This window comes from Leptidea sinapis, chromosome 21 (assembly GCF_905404315.1).
Source record: "Leptidea sinapis chromosome 21, ilLepSina1.1, whole genome shotgun sequence".
NCBI classification, from domain to species: Eukaryota; Metazoa; Arthropoda; class Insecta; order Lepidoptera; family Pieridae; genus Leptidea; species Leptidea sinapis.
Window position 1 is genome coordinate 9,424,970 of NC_066285.1, and position 17,820 is coordinate 9,442,789.

The 17,820-nt window shown below is 34.8% G+C and overlaps 2 non-coding genes across 2 annotated transcripts; both read left to right on the forward strand.

The window, feature by feature from the left end:
- The first annotated feature begins 2,177 nt into the window (after nt 1–2,177).
- Trnay-gua (transfer RNA tyrosine (anticodon GUA)) lies at nt 2,178–2,265 on the forward strand. Its single transcript is given in 2 exon segments — nt 2,178–2,214; nt 2,230–2,265. It is a non-coding gene; the product is annotated as a tRNA-Tyr (tRNA).
- An 8,169-nt stretch (nt 2,266–10,434) lies between these two features.
- Trnay-gua (transfer RNA tyrosine (anticodon GUA)) lies at nt 10,435–10,522 on the forward strand. Its single transcript is given in 2 exon segments — nt 10,435–10,471; nt 10,487–10,522. It is a non-coding gene; the product is annotated as a tRNA-Tyr (tRNA).
- Nucleotides 10,523–17,820: the final 7,298 nt, after the last annotated feature.

Here is a 17,820-nt window from a genome sequence, read left to right on the forward strand (position 1 = left end):
AAACGTTGCCTCTGGCATCAAAACGTTCCTGGCGCATTTCAAACACGCAGCTTAGGCTCGTGAAGCGAAAGGGAAGTGACGTCACTAAAATCTAGTCAAACAGATCCGTGTAACTTTTCACGGGATCTCATCGAGTTTTATTATTCGTCGGATTGTCGTGTGCTTAGTTTTATTGCACTCTCGGTGCTTAGATACAGCCGCTGTGTTCCGAATGCCAAAACCGGAATATTCATGTATGGAAATCTTTGACACTACAAAATATCAGAAATGCAATGCCCAATTTAGAAGAAAAACAAGGGAAATATCTATTGGTCGTTTACAGTGGGCAAGTTGTAACGCTCTTTAATAGAATAAGCATTCATTCATTTGTTTATATATATAAATATATATATTAATTATAATTACATACATTGTCCTTCATGCCTAATATAAATTTACAGTGTCTCAAAAACAGAAACAAAGAGGCACCTTTAATGTACTAAATTCCTCCTGCATGGTTCACTAGGAAACACTAGGAAACCCTGTCTAGTGCCAACCAGTGATTTCCGTTTGCAATTTTATTTAATGTTAATAATTAATAAAATAGAACTAAAACTGACAACAAAAACAATATTTATCTGACTTTAATATACTTTAATATATCTTATAATAAGAAACTTTATAAAATTAAATAGTAATAGATAAATCAAGTTATAAATAAATATATATAATTAAAAATATAAAGTTATATCAATTTTGAATTAATAATTTTCTCGGTTTCATCACAGCTTAATTGTAAAAGGCACTGTCGTACTGTAGTTCTTACTTTGTAAGAAGAGAGGTCTGCAATTTTTATTTTATTATTTAATTGGTTATATAATGAAGGTCCTAAATAGTTAGCGTGATTTCGACACATGACTAGAATAACCGAAGTTCATAAGCTGTTTTTATACAATGCCTGTATAATAATTCAAAGTCGTGCCCACTCTCTATTTTTGAGTAATAAAACAGCAATACCGTTTTGGATTAGTTAAATACTCTAAAATGAATGTCCAAACAACATCGCTACACTTTTTATTACAGTTTCCAACTAGAGAAATGATAAATGCGGGGGGGTTCTATTTGAATAATTTTCCCTCCCTTGAATTGTTTGCTTATATGATTACCTAAATGGAAATACCGTATGGAAAGAGTAATTAAGAATGAAAAATGATTGTCTGTCCGTATAATTAAAAAGCCCTGTTCCTTGTGAGTGTTATACATTCTACGTAATGATTAATATATAGTGTGACAGCACTTTATCATGTAAATGAAAGTGACATTTAGATTCCCCGTTATAAAACATTACAAAATAATTAATAGACCAGGGTCGATAATTTTTGAAACCAAAAAAATAATGGTAGGATGAATCATGAAACCCATTAGAAAAGGAAGAGAATAAAACAAAAAAAAGCTGTGGAATGAGCTTCCTTGTGCGGGACGATACGACATGGGTACCTTCAAAAAAAGCGCGTACACCTTCCTTAAAGGCCGGCAACGCTCCTGTGATTCCTCTGGTGTTGCAAGAGATTGTGGGCGGCGGTGATCACTTAACAACAGGTGACCCGTACGCTCGTTTGTCCTCCTATTCCATAAAAAAATGAACGGAAAAATAAATTACGGGCGACCTGAGGTTGGAAGTGGAAAAGAGGGGGTATTTAAGGGTAAAAAGTTAAAAAGCAAAGTCGAAAAAAAATTGAGTTTAGAACTAACCTCTATTTTGAGCAAATCACGCACACTAACACAAAGTGTCATACAAATCGCGAGTGTAAGACGTAGCTTGTCACGCACACTAAAGTATTATTCCTGGCCCGATTTATCGGTAGTCTCACAGCAAGAGACTCTGTCTAGACTTATTAATTAAATAAGATTAGATTAGATTCATCATGAAATTAGTTCAATATAATCTTGTACCAATACTGCGTGTTATGGTGTTATTTATTTTTTATAAATAATATTAATATTACCGAGTTATTAGTCTTAAAATTCTGTTATAATACAATAATTTAATATAACACACTATTAATACTTATTTTATATAAACAGCTTATTATGTCATTATGCATTTCGCCTTTCCGAATACGAGAATGCGAGCGCGCATTGCGTAAGTTCACAGATTTCATTCGCGTGTATTCAACTGTTTTAACTATCTACTCATACCTTCGATAGCTCAGTTGGTAGAGCGGTGGACTGTAGTTGTGAGTAATTGGTATCCATAGGTCGCTGGTTCAAATCCGGCTCGAAGGAATTTTTTTTATTGTTTTATTGTTTGGGGAATGGAGCAAGGTTAAAAAGTATGACATAAAATTATATTATACTTAATCAAAAAATTAAAATAAGAACGCTTTTAAATATTTGTCAAAAAGACAGCGCCATATTTTTTAAAGTGAAAACTTCTTTAGCGGCGTTGAGCATTTTTCTTGGGATGGGTATAAAATGTTAAACTTGCGTCAGGACACGTTGAAATTATGGATCAAAGTTGATTTTTCAAAGTGATAAGCTTTTTAATATTAAATAATTATAATAGGTCTAAAGTATTAAATTTTTTATATAATATTAATTGTCTTATTTGTGTACGATACCGCAATAAATGAAGATTGTATTTAACCACATAAATGCTAGTACTTTTATACTGATAAATAAAGCAATCCGTGCTAAATTATTCCCTAACCATTCCAAAATATTGAAAAATGCACAACGTTAATGTTCAAGTTTTCACTTCTGCCGGCACTCCCGGAGTGCAATCTTTTACTGAAGGAATATCTGTAGGCATTGCTGTAAGCTATGTGTATTCTTCCAAATAAGTATTTTTTACTATATTTAATTATAATATAATTTTAACTTGAACTTCCTTGTGCGGTGTTTCCGGGGCGATACGACATGGGTACCTTCAAAAAAAGCGCGTACACCTTCCTTAAAGGCCGGCAACGCTCCTGTGATTCCTCTGGTGTTGCAAGAGAGTATGGGCGGCGGTGATCACTTAACAACAGGTGACCCGTACGCTCGTTTGTCCTCCTATTCCATAAAAAAAAAAATAGGGAGTTAGTTTTTAATAACAAATAACTATTCATACCTATAAAAAATTATAAACGTTATAAATAGCTACACAAGCGTTATATGCTTAACAGTTAAATTTAAGATAAAAATTATTTATAAATACAATATGTTTCATCTAACACTGGAAAACAACATAATCGCAATGAAGTAAGCTGGCAATATTGTAACACGTACATTTATAAGGTATTTAAATAAACAAATACATTTAACATAAACAATAGATTTGAAATTAAATGAAGGGATATATCGTATAATCCATATCAGTCAAGTTACACCGGGTTGCTAGATGAAAATGTCATCCGGTAATCTGGGTAATTAAATAAATGTCAGAGAGGTTTAGAGCGCGATTTGAGTGACATTGTCACAAACAAAATATATGTTACAGAGTTTACTCTTCGTCTAACATTAAAAAGGAATGATGGGTATAATACAATATTAATTCCCTTTTTTGTAGGGTATGGACAAACGAGCCGGTGGTTCATCTGATGATAAGTGTTGAAGGTGCCTAAGCGTGGAACGTTCTTTTTTTTTTATTATTTTTCACTGTAAAATTTTATAAAGTTATTAAGCACAAGTCAGGATGAAGTATAAAAGTTACAATAGCATTTAAATGAGTATATCAATATTCATTCAAAGTAAATTTACAAACATTAATCCCAACTATCTTTATCATTCAAATAATTTGTCGCATTATAATAGGCCTTAGATGTTAATTATTTTTTTACGATACATTTAATTTTTTTGATATCATTTGGGAGTTTATTTTAAAATATAACACAATCCACTATAAATATTTAGCAATTTTACGGAGCCTAGTAAGATGGACTTGCGAGTTTAGCGTTGCTTGGAGTATTGATATTATGTACATCATTATTCTTTTTAAATTTGCTAGTAGATTCGTTCGCTTGCAACACTAGAAAAGGCACGAGAGTTGCTGCATTTTCAAGGAATGTTTTATTAGCATGGTAAAAGTGCGTAATGGCGAATCCACATATAACGAAGGTAAGAGAAAGAGTATGTGTGGCGAGTGAAAGACAATGGATATCTTTCAAATAGATTTATTTCCTATTGTTATTTGTATGTGCCGCCAGCCATACTCCGACTAATAATAATAATAATAATACTAAATTATTTTATTATTAATCCGACTAATAATAGTAATATATATAAATTAGTATGCGCTTCTATTGATGGAAGCCATGTCGTATCGTCCTGGAAGGGGCGGATATAGAAGCTCATTCCTTACATTTAAAGGAAAGATAAGAGGAGAAAGGTCTTTGAAAACCGCGCAGTTGAGAAATAAACTCCACACATCCAGATGGTGAACATGACTTAATTTACGGCTTTTAGTGCGTCTTTTAACTATCACTTAAATAATTCAATCAAATCAAACAATCATAGACGCCATTTGAAGAATTTTCCTATTTAGATATTAGTCTTTGACACACGTAAACTCCAAATCTCGAAATCAAAAAGAATATCAAATGAAAATTCCATAATTTTTGACTCACGCTATTATATTATCTATTTTAAAATTGATGGATGTCTATTATTTAATTTATTAATAACATAACATAGTAAAAAGGAGTACTATCAAAACATATCAAAAACTTTTATTTTTATAATTCAATCCGTGACATTACATATGGAAGTTATTTAGGTAATTCAATTACTTAGTTCTAACTCCAAACCAGATTCACATGTGAATATAATAATATAGTAACCAAAAGACGTTAAACTAGTTATTCATGAATAATAAAATAAAGACATTTGACGTCACCGCGGAGCAGACACGCTCGCAACTTAAGGTGAGAGCTACGCACTGTGGCGGGACAATTTAAATACATATAATATACGACAACATATGATATTTCACGACTGTAAAAAAACTATATTTTTGTTTCATTTGTAAGTTTGTTGTAAGACCCAATTCTTATATTCCGTCATATCAAATTACAGGACAAAAACTTTAGGCCACAGATAACGAACGACGGCGAAAGAGCTATAGAACGAAACAAAACCATAGATCAAAAGAGAGCTATAGAACGAAAGAAGATCTTGAGGATCTTGCTTGAACCCCTGAAGGATTTGCAACAGAAATAATACGTCGGTACGTTATCCAGTAACGTTGGCGAGGATATGATTGTTCTTAAAAAAAAATGAATAGAAGGCCCTAGCTGCCCAGCTGAACAACCTGTACATTATTATTATTATTCTCTATGGGCTGATCGCTAGGACTACTTGAAGCGTCTAATATATTATGTCTTATAGAAGAAGGTATTACTTTGGGGAAGTGCTCGCTTCGTCATCCGAATGTCCGAATGAAACCCCAAAAGCAAACCTAATGCAGGGTGCATACAAACCAAATATTATACCCCGTGATACTAGGGCTGCGGGTATAATAACCAGATCCGAGTCATTCAGTGAACCGCATAACGGAGTGGAAGCTCTGCAGGTTTATGTAACGATTCTCTAAATTTATTGATTCCACGCTTAACAGTATCTAATTGTAGAACGTTGGAATCCCTGTTTCCCTCGTGTCAGGATCATTGGTCGATAAAGCGTTCCTGAATATTATATTACTTTCATGTACCGCAGAAATATAATTTACCAACATTGAAGTGGCCTACTATCTGACTACCTGCCTACAATAACAAGTATAGTAAGTATAGTGGTCATTTCTAGCTCAAAAATTTATGTTTTTTTAATACAAGTCGGGTCACAGTGAGTAGTATCCACATTAAATGTTACTAAATGAATTATTCCACCCGCGACGGCGTCGAGGTGGCGCCTTCTATTGACGGAGCAAACTTCGCTAAATAGTTTCGTTCCCACTGCTATTATTGTTCACAACTGTCGCGCAACTTGCCTGCTGACAATGTCTGCCACTACAATGGAGTACCATTTAACTGAAGACAGCTGATAGACAACGGAATGCCATCAACACAATATATCATCAATAATAAAATGCAGGAAGAACTTTATCAACTGAAGGCACGGAGGAAAAATCAATTGGATATTCAGTTGACAAGGTATTAGTACTAATCTACAAAATTATTAGAAAGAAGATTTTTCTTTAACTAATTTTAATTAAGTTATTTGATAAGGTGTGACAGCTCTTGCAATATTATACAAAATAGGAAAAATTCACCAAACTTAACTAATAATAATATTATAAAGCTCATAAATATTGTTCAGCAGAACATGCAAGGTATCTCAAGTAAGGAATTAGAAATTTAACGTTGTTTTTATTGAGCTTCTGTAATATAGATATATTATGTATTACAGAACATTGACGTAAAAGTCATCAGCTCCAGTTTAGTTTTAGTGAACATAAAGTAGTCAGTTCATTTTGTAGAAGTACATAAATAATACATAGAGGTTCCCTAATTATTATTAATAATTGATTAAAATCTAAGAATATAAGAGATATTGTTAACCTCTCTATGAAACTAAATATATAATTAAATTAACTATATTGTTTAGTTAATTTTGAGTTAAAATAATAACAATAGATCTAGAAGACATCTTTAATTATGATGCCACCATTATTACTCAAACAGTGGCCTTAACCATGAAGAGATAAAAAACATTTAATATAAGATCATAGTGTTGTGAAACTGACTGCTCTGCAGATGTTTGTTGAAAAATAAATTGTATTTTTACAAAAATTTCCTTTCTGGATAGGAATATTAGTTTTACAAAAATCCACTTATAGTTTTATTTCCGAAGTGGTGGTAGTTATTGAACTGACATCAAATATAATTCTGAAGGAGAATTTCGTGAAAGTAAATGCATTTTATACCTTTAATAAACCTATTTTTTTTATGGAATAGGAGGACAAACGAGCGTACGGGTCACCTGTTGTTAAGTGATCACAGCCGCCCACAATCTCTTGCAACACCAGAGGAATCACAGGAGCGTTGCCGGCCTTTAAGGAAGGTGTACGTGCTTTTTTTGAAGGTACCCATGTCGTATCGTCCCGGAAACACCGCACAAGGAAGCTCATTCCACAGCTTTGTAGTACGTGGAAGAAAGCTCCTTGAAAACCGCACTGTGGAGGACCGCCACACATATAGATGGTGAGGATGATATCCTAACTTGTGGCGTGTCGTGCGAAGGTGGAATTTTACTCTAGGCACGGAGCCCGCACCCGGTTTGATGCCGCGACGTACCAAAGTGTTTTTGGTTTTGAAATTCATATGTGGGAGGCTCCTTTGCACAGGATTCCGGCTAGATTATTGGTATCACAACGGTGTCTATTTCTACTGTGAAGCAGTAATGTGTAAGCATTATTGTTTCAGTCAGACGGGCCCACATATAGTTATCAAAATCTCCCACAAGACTTTCCTTGTGCATGAACATGAGGTATGTTTCGAGTTTGTTCATGAACAACGACTTAAAAATTCAGTCTTATATAATAACTCTTCTTTGAAAGGAAAACATCAATAACGGTTTACTTATAATTGTATTTTATTGATTATAATAAATAATAATTGTTAAATTAACAACAATGTTTTATTATTGTGCTATCTGTAACTTCAGGTCAGCGCAGGTGACCGCAGATCAGACATTATCATTTAGTTTTATTTAAAACTTCTTAATAGTTACTACATTTCGTTTTTTACTACTTAACCTTACAGTATTATCATTATTGCACGCATTTTATGCAAAGGAGGACATACGTGTGCATAGATATAGACATGGGTCTCCAGAAGGTCTCTTGTTAACACCGGAGGAATCAAATAGTCCAAAAAACGTTCACATTTTTATGACAATAAGGGATGAGACAAGCAGGACGTTTAGCTAATGGTAATTGATACGCCTTGCAGTGCCACTCAGGGTTCGTGAAAAACCTATATGTTTTGTTTCCGACAGTGAAAACTAAGGTAAAAATCCAATTCTTTTATAACAGCTGCAATCCACTACCCATTTGTAAGTACCTATATTTCTTGCAGTTATTCAATTCTACTTGTTATAATATTCAAAGTATTACATGTCTGTGGTATCAAAGCAGCTTACTTAACCAATTAATATGTAAATGTAAGACTATATTCGGGGTTAGACAGTGCAGCGCTCCGCCGCCGGGGTGCAAGACGCAGTAAAATCCGCTCAATCGTAATCGTTGTGGAGATTACATGTCTGTGTGATGAATTTCATCTCACTTTGAATATTAAATCATAGTATATTTACGTTCCTAACTAAATAATATAAGTCTCAAATCTAATTTAATTAATTATGGGTATACTGAATGACCTACGTAGGTTGGTAAGTATGTACGATTAATGAATGATTAATCATATTTTTTTTCTAGTATTTCTTGGACATGTGAAAGAGCTTTCTTCCGCGTACTACAACGCTGTGGAATGAGCTTCCTTATATGTTTCCGAGACGATACGACATGGGTACCTTCAAAAAAAGCGCGTACACCTTCCTTAAAGGCCGGCAACGCTCTTGTGATTCCTCTGGTGTTGCAAGAGAATGTGAGCGGCGGTGATCACTTAACACCAGGTGACCCGTACGCTCGTTTGTCCTCCTATTCCATAAAAAAAAATAATTATGTTACAATGAAATCGCGGAATTCTTAAATAAGTCTTACGCAAAAAAGCGTATCGGACAATAAAATCTTCAAACTGTGTTTTGAGCTATGGTAAGGTTTGAAAAACCATTTATAATATTTTGTATTTCTCTTTGATAATATACTTCGCTTAGTTATAATAACGCATTAATATAATTTGCGAAGCCCAGTTTTAATGAAAATAATTATATTATATATATTTCAAATAATACTACTACTTAAATGTAAGTTAAATTCTTAAAGTAGTAAAAATAAGTACTTTAATATAAATTACGCTTAAATATAATTTCTACTTTCTAGTTCGGAATGTCATTCAATCGCGTTTTTATTAGTTTTTAAAATGTAATTTATTTTATTAGTTTTGACCACAATAAGGCTGGGTTTCTTCTTATCTCGTATGTGTGCCGATATATGTTAATTATCTTGGTAAGCATGCAAAGATAAAAGTAATAATATTATTGTATTGTCATCAATGTTTGATATCGTGGAGATACTAAAATTTATGTTGAAAATCCCCGTTTCATTTAGCGATCAAACTCTATATAGGTGATAATTAATTAGAGCTAGATACAATTAGTTAAACACATTGTTTTACAACAGACTTGTGTACAATCAGCATAAAAATAAGCTTTTCATGGGATTTTTTATGGAAGATTGGAGCATGGGGGGATAAAAGGCATAACAGGCATTTATTTTCTCAAAATTGATTCCTTTAGAATTCTTTTTGATGTCATTTATAATACAGATACTGCTAAATAATAAAGATACTACTACCGCTTCGTAATCAAATGGCGCTCTGAGAGAGAAGAAGCGGCGCAAGAAACTCCCACAACATTCATTTTTTGCGCTCTTTTTAATAAAAATCCTATTAATATTATAAATGTGAAAGTTTGTATGTCTGGATGTATGTTTGAACTTCTTTAACGCAAAAACTACTGAATGGATTTTGATGAAACTTTACAATAATATAGCTTACACACCAGAATAACACATAGGCTATTATATATAAAACTATCGCGTGAATTATACTTTATATGGCAATACAACGTTTGCCGGGTCAGCTAGTACACAATATTTTAGGCATTGCTATTATTATAGAATAATCATAATCTAGTCCGAGGTTGTCCGATTACATGATGATAAACTCAAATCAAATCAAATCAAATCAAAATCACTTTATTAGCGACAAAGTGTTGAGGTTTCCTATCACCAACAGTTTCTGATCATCATCAGGAATCAGTGAATAAACGAGCAGATGCAAAGCGGCTCATAACATTAGGTGTGCCCGCTAATCGTAATATAGTGATAATTTTATTTGGTTTTCATTTTATTTTTTCAGCAAACAGTCATGTACAAAATGTGTTCTTATTCTAAGACCTTGAGTGCCCTCAAATTATAAGGTAGTTAACAATTAATGTAAATATTAAGGAAGTATTAGGAAATCAACAATAACACAACGCAAATACAAAAAGAAAACAATAAAGAGAGAAAAGAAACAATAATTATTTTTATATTGCTTTTTAATAATATTAAATGAGACGTTTAAAATTACATCCAGGCCTAAATCCTCGCATAATACCCCGAAAATTTCAAAATGCGCCCGTTTATATCGGCACAGCGACAGAAGATTTCGATCAAATTAATAAAAGTGAAAGGTAATAAATATATCAACCACCTTTGCTGCTGACAGTACGTGGCTATTGCAAAATCGCAGCAGTTATGTTCCACCTTTCACCTCAGATAACCAGTATATAAACAGTAATTTTAACCTGATGTGTACACCTTCGATAGCTCAGTTGGTAGAGCGGTGGACTGTAGTTGATAATGATTGGTATCCATAGGTCGCTGGTTCAAATCCGGCTCGAAGGAATTTATTTTAGAGAAATGAAGTAATTTATTTTACGCTTGCTTTATTCATCGGCCCATTTTTTTAGTACCGACAGAAAATAACTTTAATAATGAGTTTGTGATTTGACATATTGTAACAAGCTCCCCGTATGCGGTGAGAAAACATTTCATCAGTTTTATTATGATAATAAGAGACAAGACGAGCAGTACATTCAGCTGATGGTTATTGATACGCCCTACCAAAAATTCTGAGTGGCACTACAACTGCGCTCGTCACCTTAAGACATAAGATGTCAAGTCTCATTTGCCCAATAATTTCACTGGCTACGGCGCCCTTCAGACCGAAACACAATAATGCTAACACATTATTGCTTCACGGTAGAAATAGGCGCCGTCGTGGTACCCATAATATAGCCGGCATCCGGTGCAAAGGAGCCTCCCACTGGCAAATATAGCTAAATCTAATTCAGTTGAAAAATTCAAATAATTGCCGACCTTTTATAGAAAATTTTATATAAATACTTAATTGTAAAGTATAATTTATGCTATTATCGTAATTAGGCACATGTACGACTTGAAACTTTTTCACAAGATACCTATAATTTCACATACGAAGCGAAACGACAGCCTTCACTATATAATTTGTAAGGCTGTCACAGTAATAACCTATATAAACGCTACTACTCAGCAATTCCCGTAGCAAATTGACAGCTAAATCATCGTAAAGGGCGCTTTAAAGATCAAACATAATGCACGTCACATTACTCAGCCTAGGGTAGCCCTCGGTATAAGGTCAAACTGACATTTACTATGTCCTTACAACGGCAAACTACCGTGCTTTCAATTTATTTAATTATTTTTTTTTATACGAGAGGGGGCACATGGGCAAGAGGCTCACGGGATGGGGAGAGGCGAGGCAACCGCCCATGGACAACCGCAACAACAGATGTGTCAAGAAATGCGTTGCCGGCCTTTAAGGTGGGAGTATGCTTTTATTGAAGGTCCCTAAGTCGTATGTATTCGGGAAGACCGCCGCCGGTAGTTGATTCCACAAAGTGGCTGTGCGAGGCAAGAAATTTCTAACAAAACGCGCGAGTTGCTTCCCGCGACTATACCCGCGTAGATTTAATTAACATTAATTTTACAGAAAAGGAGCGCAAACGAGCGTACACCTGAAAACGCCCGGTGTTAAATCGCGCCGCCCACATTCTCTTGCAACACCACAGGAATCACAGGAGCGTTGCCCGTTTCCCTTGCTCTTTTAGAGTTTTTTAAGAGGCCTATAAGACATTAGAAAGGCCTAGGATTCAATCTCTTTCTTCCTGAAGTATAAGGAGTTTCTTGTATGTTCTTCTCACGAGATCTACCTTTTCTGAGCATACGGCTTAGTTTAAGCGTAGTTAAATAAAGTTTATTTGACTCCTACTTTATAAATACACGTATTTAATATATCCTCGTTTACATCTAAGTACTTAATATTCCCTATAACAGTATAATTTGTGTAACTGTTCATATGCTTAGTTATCCCTTATAGAAAAATAAATTTCCATTATTATATAATAATTCAAGCCTTTATTTAACAATAAGTATCTAGTTGCACAAATTCGTTTAAAACTCGTAACAATCAAAAATGTATCTCGTAATTTACGACGGGACTAATTAAGTCAATCTCCCATTAAATCCCCTTTCTTAGCGACTCTTCTCTCGTCTGTAGTCGCATAAAACGCGCGAAAACCTAATGCCATTTCACGGCGGAGTAAACCTTTCTCTTGGAGTTAACGTCTATTTAAACTTGGCTTAACTTAATCGATCGAGAAGGCCCTTAATTATGGCTTTATCTAAGCAGCAATGAGGATCGAAGAGAAGGATTTAACTCAGTTCAAATTAGCAGGCTCTGGCGAAATTTGCAGTGTGATAACATAACAGAGAGACGCGAGAATAATAGATTTATGGAGCGAATAAACGCAAAATTCTTCTCATACTTCGGCTACATTAAAATTTTACGCGAAAGCAATGACGCTCTAAACACATTTCAGGACATATCATTCGGTCTGATAGCGGAACGGAAAAAGTGTGCGTAAAGACAATGTAAGCACACTTTTCTACTTATGGCCATTCCCAATATACTATCTACAGATAGAGATAAATTATTAATTATCAGTAATTAGCTGTCAATAATGTGAAGCTGTCCCAATATAGCCGATAAATGATTCTTATCGCCTTATATTGGGACGCGTGAATTGCAATTTCCATACAAACTTCTATCGCTGGTAAGCTATTGGTCCTCCCATTGACAGATAGCGTGTACAGATAAGGTGAGTTACCGGCGATAAGTTTATTGGGACAGAAGAGTCAACTATATTTACGATTTTTATCTCAAGTAGGCCACAACCGGAGATAGACTGAATATTCGGAACGGCCGTTGGTCGTGTCACAGTCCGAATCAAACCTGAACTGAATAAATGATTTACATTGCTGCATATTGACAAAGAACATTTTGAACAACTGGAGTAAATGCGGCAATGTATAGATAAAGCAGTCGAAGCTTACTATGGTGGTATTTGTGGCATGTTCCATATTTGGGATTTGTTTTTATACGAGGTGTTTTTTCTCAATGTATAGAACGTCATTGTGCGAAAGATTAATTTTCTAGTATAAAATAGCCTAAGTCTCTGCTTAAAACTTAAGTCAACTGACAGAACAATGTCCCGTCAAATTGAGTCGAGTAGTTTTAGATATTCTGTTATTAGTAGCAGTAATTATAATAAGACAATAATTAAAGTGATAAAACTTCGGATTTAAATATAAAAGGAAGAAAGTTAAATGCGACATTTCATGTGTCTCGGAAGATAATTTCTATAATATAAATGGATCTAACACAAACTGCGAAGCAATGGCGTGACTTTATGAATTAACGTTAAACCGATAACCCGAAGTGCCGTCATATTAATATTCATAATCGACGCTCCTTGCATAGTATTATGAAACAGCGAACTTAATAAAATGTGACGTGTTTTGAGACTAAATAAGACATCACTTAAGATGATTTGACGTCGATTTAAGAAATATTGATTATGTATAAATTAATAGCTTTATCATAGATAATTTATACATCTAGATAGAGTCTCATGCTGTTAGACAACCGATAAAAACAGGGCAGGTTTAATACTTTAGTGTGCGTGACAAGCTACGTCTTACACAAGCGATTTGTATGACACTTTGTGTTAGTGTTTTTTTATGACAGAAAGGGATGAGACGAGCTGGACATTCAGCTGATGGTATTAGATACTCCCTGCCCATTACAATGCAGTGCCGCTCAGGATTCTTGAGAAACCCAAAAACTCTGCGCTCTTCACCTTGAGACATACGATTAAGTTTTATTTGCCCAGTAATTTCACTACCTACGGTGCACTTCTGACCGAAACACAATAACGCTTCCACATTACTGCTTCAAGGCAGAAATAGGCGCCGTTGTGGTACCCATAATCTAGCCGGCATCCGGCGATAGGAGGCTCCAATTGATGGTGTACGTGAATTGCTCAAAATAGAGGTTAACTTTAACCTCAATTTTTATACCACGTACTAGTAGAGTGTTGGTAGAACAGTGTTGGTAGGCTCCCCACAAGACGGACCGATAATCTGGTCAAGATCGCCGGAATGCATTGGATGAGGGCCTTTGTCCAGCAGTGGACATCATTCGTCTGAAATAATGATGAAGAAGGTCATATATTCAAAATCAATTGAAACGGAATTAACGTAGGTTAATCGCGTCGCAATAAATATTAATCCCATTAACCCCAATTATAGTTTGTACAGTTTTTTTTTTTCAATCGAGAAGAATTATTAATTGTGCTATGAACGATGCGGGATTCGAACCCGCGACCTATAGCTTTCCGTGCGAGCCGTCTTTCCAACCGAGGTAACCGTACGAGTGACGTATCGTTGATAAAATCTTGTATGCTTTGTTCAACTCTCAGGTTGTGGCTTCATAAAGTTTTGTTTTCAGTTTTATTTGTGTAATTAATCCCATAAGTGATGGTTTACACTTTAAAACATAACAAATAGTAAAAAACTTGTAATATCTAATATATAATTTTTGAATAATATAGAAAAAAATTAAAGTTGAGAAAAAATCAGTGAGTGGAAAAAATAAAAAAAAGGAGAAAAAGTAAACTGCGTTATTTCAAGGTATTACTTAATTTATTATTTGGCCATGTGATATATTATTAATCATTCTAGATCATCTGTGACCATCTGGGACTGCATATTCAAGATTTCAATTCTGGGAAAGCGCGTTAGCCTTCCTTAAGGGCCGGCAACGCTCCTGTGATTCCTCTCACCACAAGGAGCGCTCATTAGTCCTCCTTTTCCATAAATAAAGTAATGTTAATTAAATCTGCTGGGGTAAAATCGGTGGCAGCATCTAGTCATGAAATAAATTTAAACTACGGTAGTTTACCATTGTAATGGCACAGTAAATGCTTAAATCTCAAAGTGAGAAGTGCGAATCATGTCGAAATTGAGTTAACAACACAAAACTGGTCACGTGATTCATATTAACGGACTGACAAAAAATGGCAGCCCTACTGTCACTCTTTAAATGAAATCATGACTTAGTAGCCCAACCCACATGTGTGGAATACACTAACATTAAATAAACTTTAAACACGAATTCCTTAAAATGTGATGTTTTTGGCTTGGAACGTTTTTCAGGAACTACCTCCAATTGCGATGCCGCTTCGAGTTTTGGGTTATTTAATCCTGTGCGGCATTCATTGGTGGACTATAATATACAACTAGACTAGAATCACCTAGTAAAACGTCGTCAAAAATGTCCGAGCGACGTTGTATAAACGTAAGCTTTAACTTAAACAGACAACACTCATTTAAATTCGGTCAGTCAAAGTCGGCGCGGTCGAAACACAACTAAACGAAATCTCTACCTGATACTTAAATGCGTAATTTTTTGTAAGTGATCGTGTCTAGTTGTTTATTGTACCTACGTCAATGGCGGATATCCATTGAATGTAAATGTATACACTTTTATAATAAAGTCCCAGCCACTGTTCAGGCGTTATCTATAAATAAATTTAAATGTTTTATTAAAAAATGGCTCTGTTGTGGAGTAGTAAGATTTCTACTACTCCACAGCTGAATATCTAAGTGATCCGACAGCATAGGACTAGATTATGATTATTTTATAGCAAAAGCATTGACAATACAATATTGTATATTTGACTTAAAAGATCGCAAGAAACATGCTGTGTCATTTTCTTGCACCTGTTCTTCTCTCTCAGAGCACTATTTGTTTCCGAAGCGGTAGTAATGTCTAGCATATTAGAAATGACATCAAAAGTAATTCTAAAGGAATCAATTTTGAGAAAAATAAATATGCCTTTTTAACGTGCAGAGGGTATCACTTAGGATCAGGTTAACTTCTTACTCGTTTTGTCACTTTTATCATAAAAAAATATAACTTGAATACTTACCTATAATTTGACATTATTACCCACTATGGGCGAAATGTTAAAAGAAATCTTACAACCCAACTGTTATTATTCATTATGTTACTGAATACGTATTCAGCATCAAATATTATAAGTAATGGGTTATAAAAACAGAACCAGACGGGAGTGACTTGCGTATTGCGCTGCGGCAAGTCCGACCGCGCCGCCCTTCGGGACCACAAACCTTAATTATGTCTGAAACAATACCTCGCCTTATTTTTATCCATTTTGCGCTCAATCATAATTACCAGGTTCATCCTGAGGGATCCATCGCCACGGGTATCATCACTTCCTTTGTTACATTTCGCTGAAGCAGATCTTACGATATTAACCCAGATTTTCCTTACAGATATAGAGCAATTATTTTTCACTTAATTAATTTTTAATGATTAGATTACGAGTAAGATTTATTTTGTGCAAGGCAATGGCTATTATTTTAATAACTTTTAAGCCGGCAATCCTCCCGTGATTCCTCTGGTGTGTTGCAAGATAATGTGGGCGGCGGTGATCACTAAACATCAGGTGACCCGTACGCTGATTTGTGCACCTCTTCCATAAAAAAAAATAACTTTTATGTTTATAAGCCAATATGAATGCAATGAAGCAAACACTAACTATATCAGTCAAGACCGCATTTAAATTAGTATGCTCATTTCTGAGATTAGAGTGCATAAACAAACAAATTACCAGTGGGAGGCTCCTTTGCACAGGATGCCGGCTAGATTATGTGTACGAACGCCGCCTTTACAACCGTGAAGCAGTAATATACAAATGAGGTTCAGTTCGACGGGCGCCGTAGCTAGTGACATTACTGGGCTAATGACAATTAAAATCTTATGTCTCAAAGTGACGAGAGTAATTGTGATTCCGATAGATTTGCGGTTTTTTTAAGAATCATAAATGGCACTGACGGCACTGCATTGTAATAGACTGAGCGTATCACTTACTATATATTGATTTATTAAGTACAACCACATTACACATATTATCCTTACAAACTAGTTTTATGCATACAAGGTAACGTGCCTGATATGTGTAACAATTACGGTGTACATAGCTTTGCCAAAACACTTAAAAAATACTAATACTAAGTGACATTAAATTTTACAATAACTATTAACAATATTATAAACTAAATTCTTAAATGCTCCCAAATCTTTCGCTTAAACTTTACTATAACATAACATACATTCCACCTTCGCACGACACGCTACAAGTTAGGATATCATCCCCACCATCTGGATGTGTGGCGGTCCTCCAAAGTGCGGTTTTCAAGGAGCTTTCTTCCTTGTACTACGAAGCTGTGGAATGGATCGCAATCAAGTCCTTTCTCAGGGTGCTGGCTAGGCGGATACCACGTTTTAGTTCGACGGTTTTTTCTCCGACTTTCTTTGCAAATCCAAATACCATGAATTTTTCCATTTTTCGGGTTAATAATACCTATATAGCCAATGACACTTACATACGAGTATAATGTGACTTTCTATTGGTAACAGATTTGTTGAAATCGGAAAAGTAGATCCAGCGACTTTTATGACAGTAAGGGACGAGACGAGCAGGACGTTAAGCTGGTGGAAATTGATACGCTCTGTCCATTGCGCTAGATTCGTGAAAAACACAAAAATTCTGCGCGGATTATAATTGCGCTCGTCACCTTGAGAAATAAGGTGTAAAGTCTCATATGCCCAGTAATTTCACCCGGGAATTTTACCCGGTAAAACCTCGCAAACTCTACCTAAAATAATATAGAGGTAGAGTTTTACATAATAATAATTATAGTAATATAGTATAGATACAAAATTTCTCTTAACC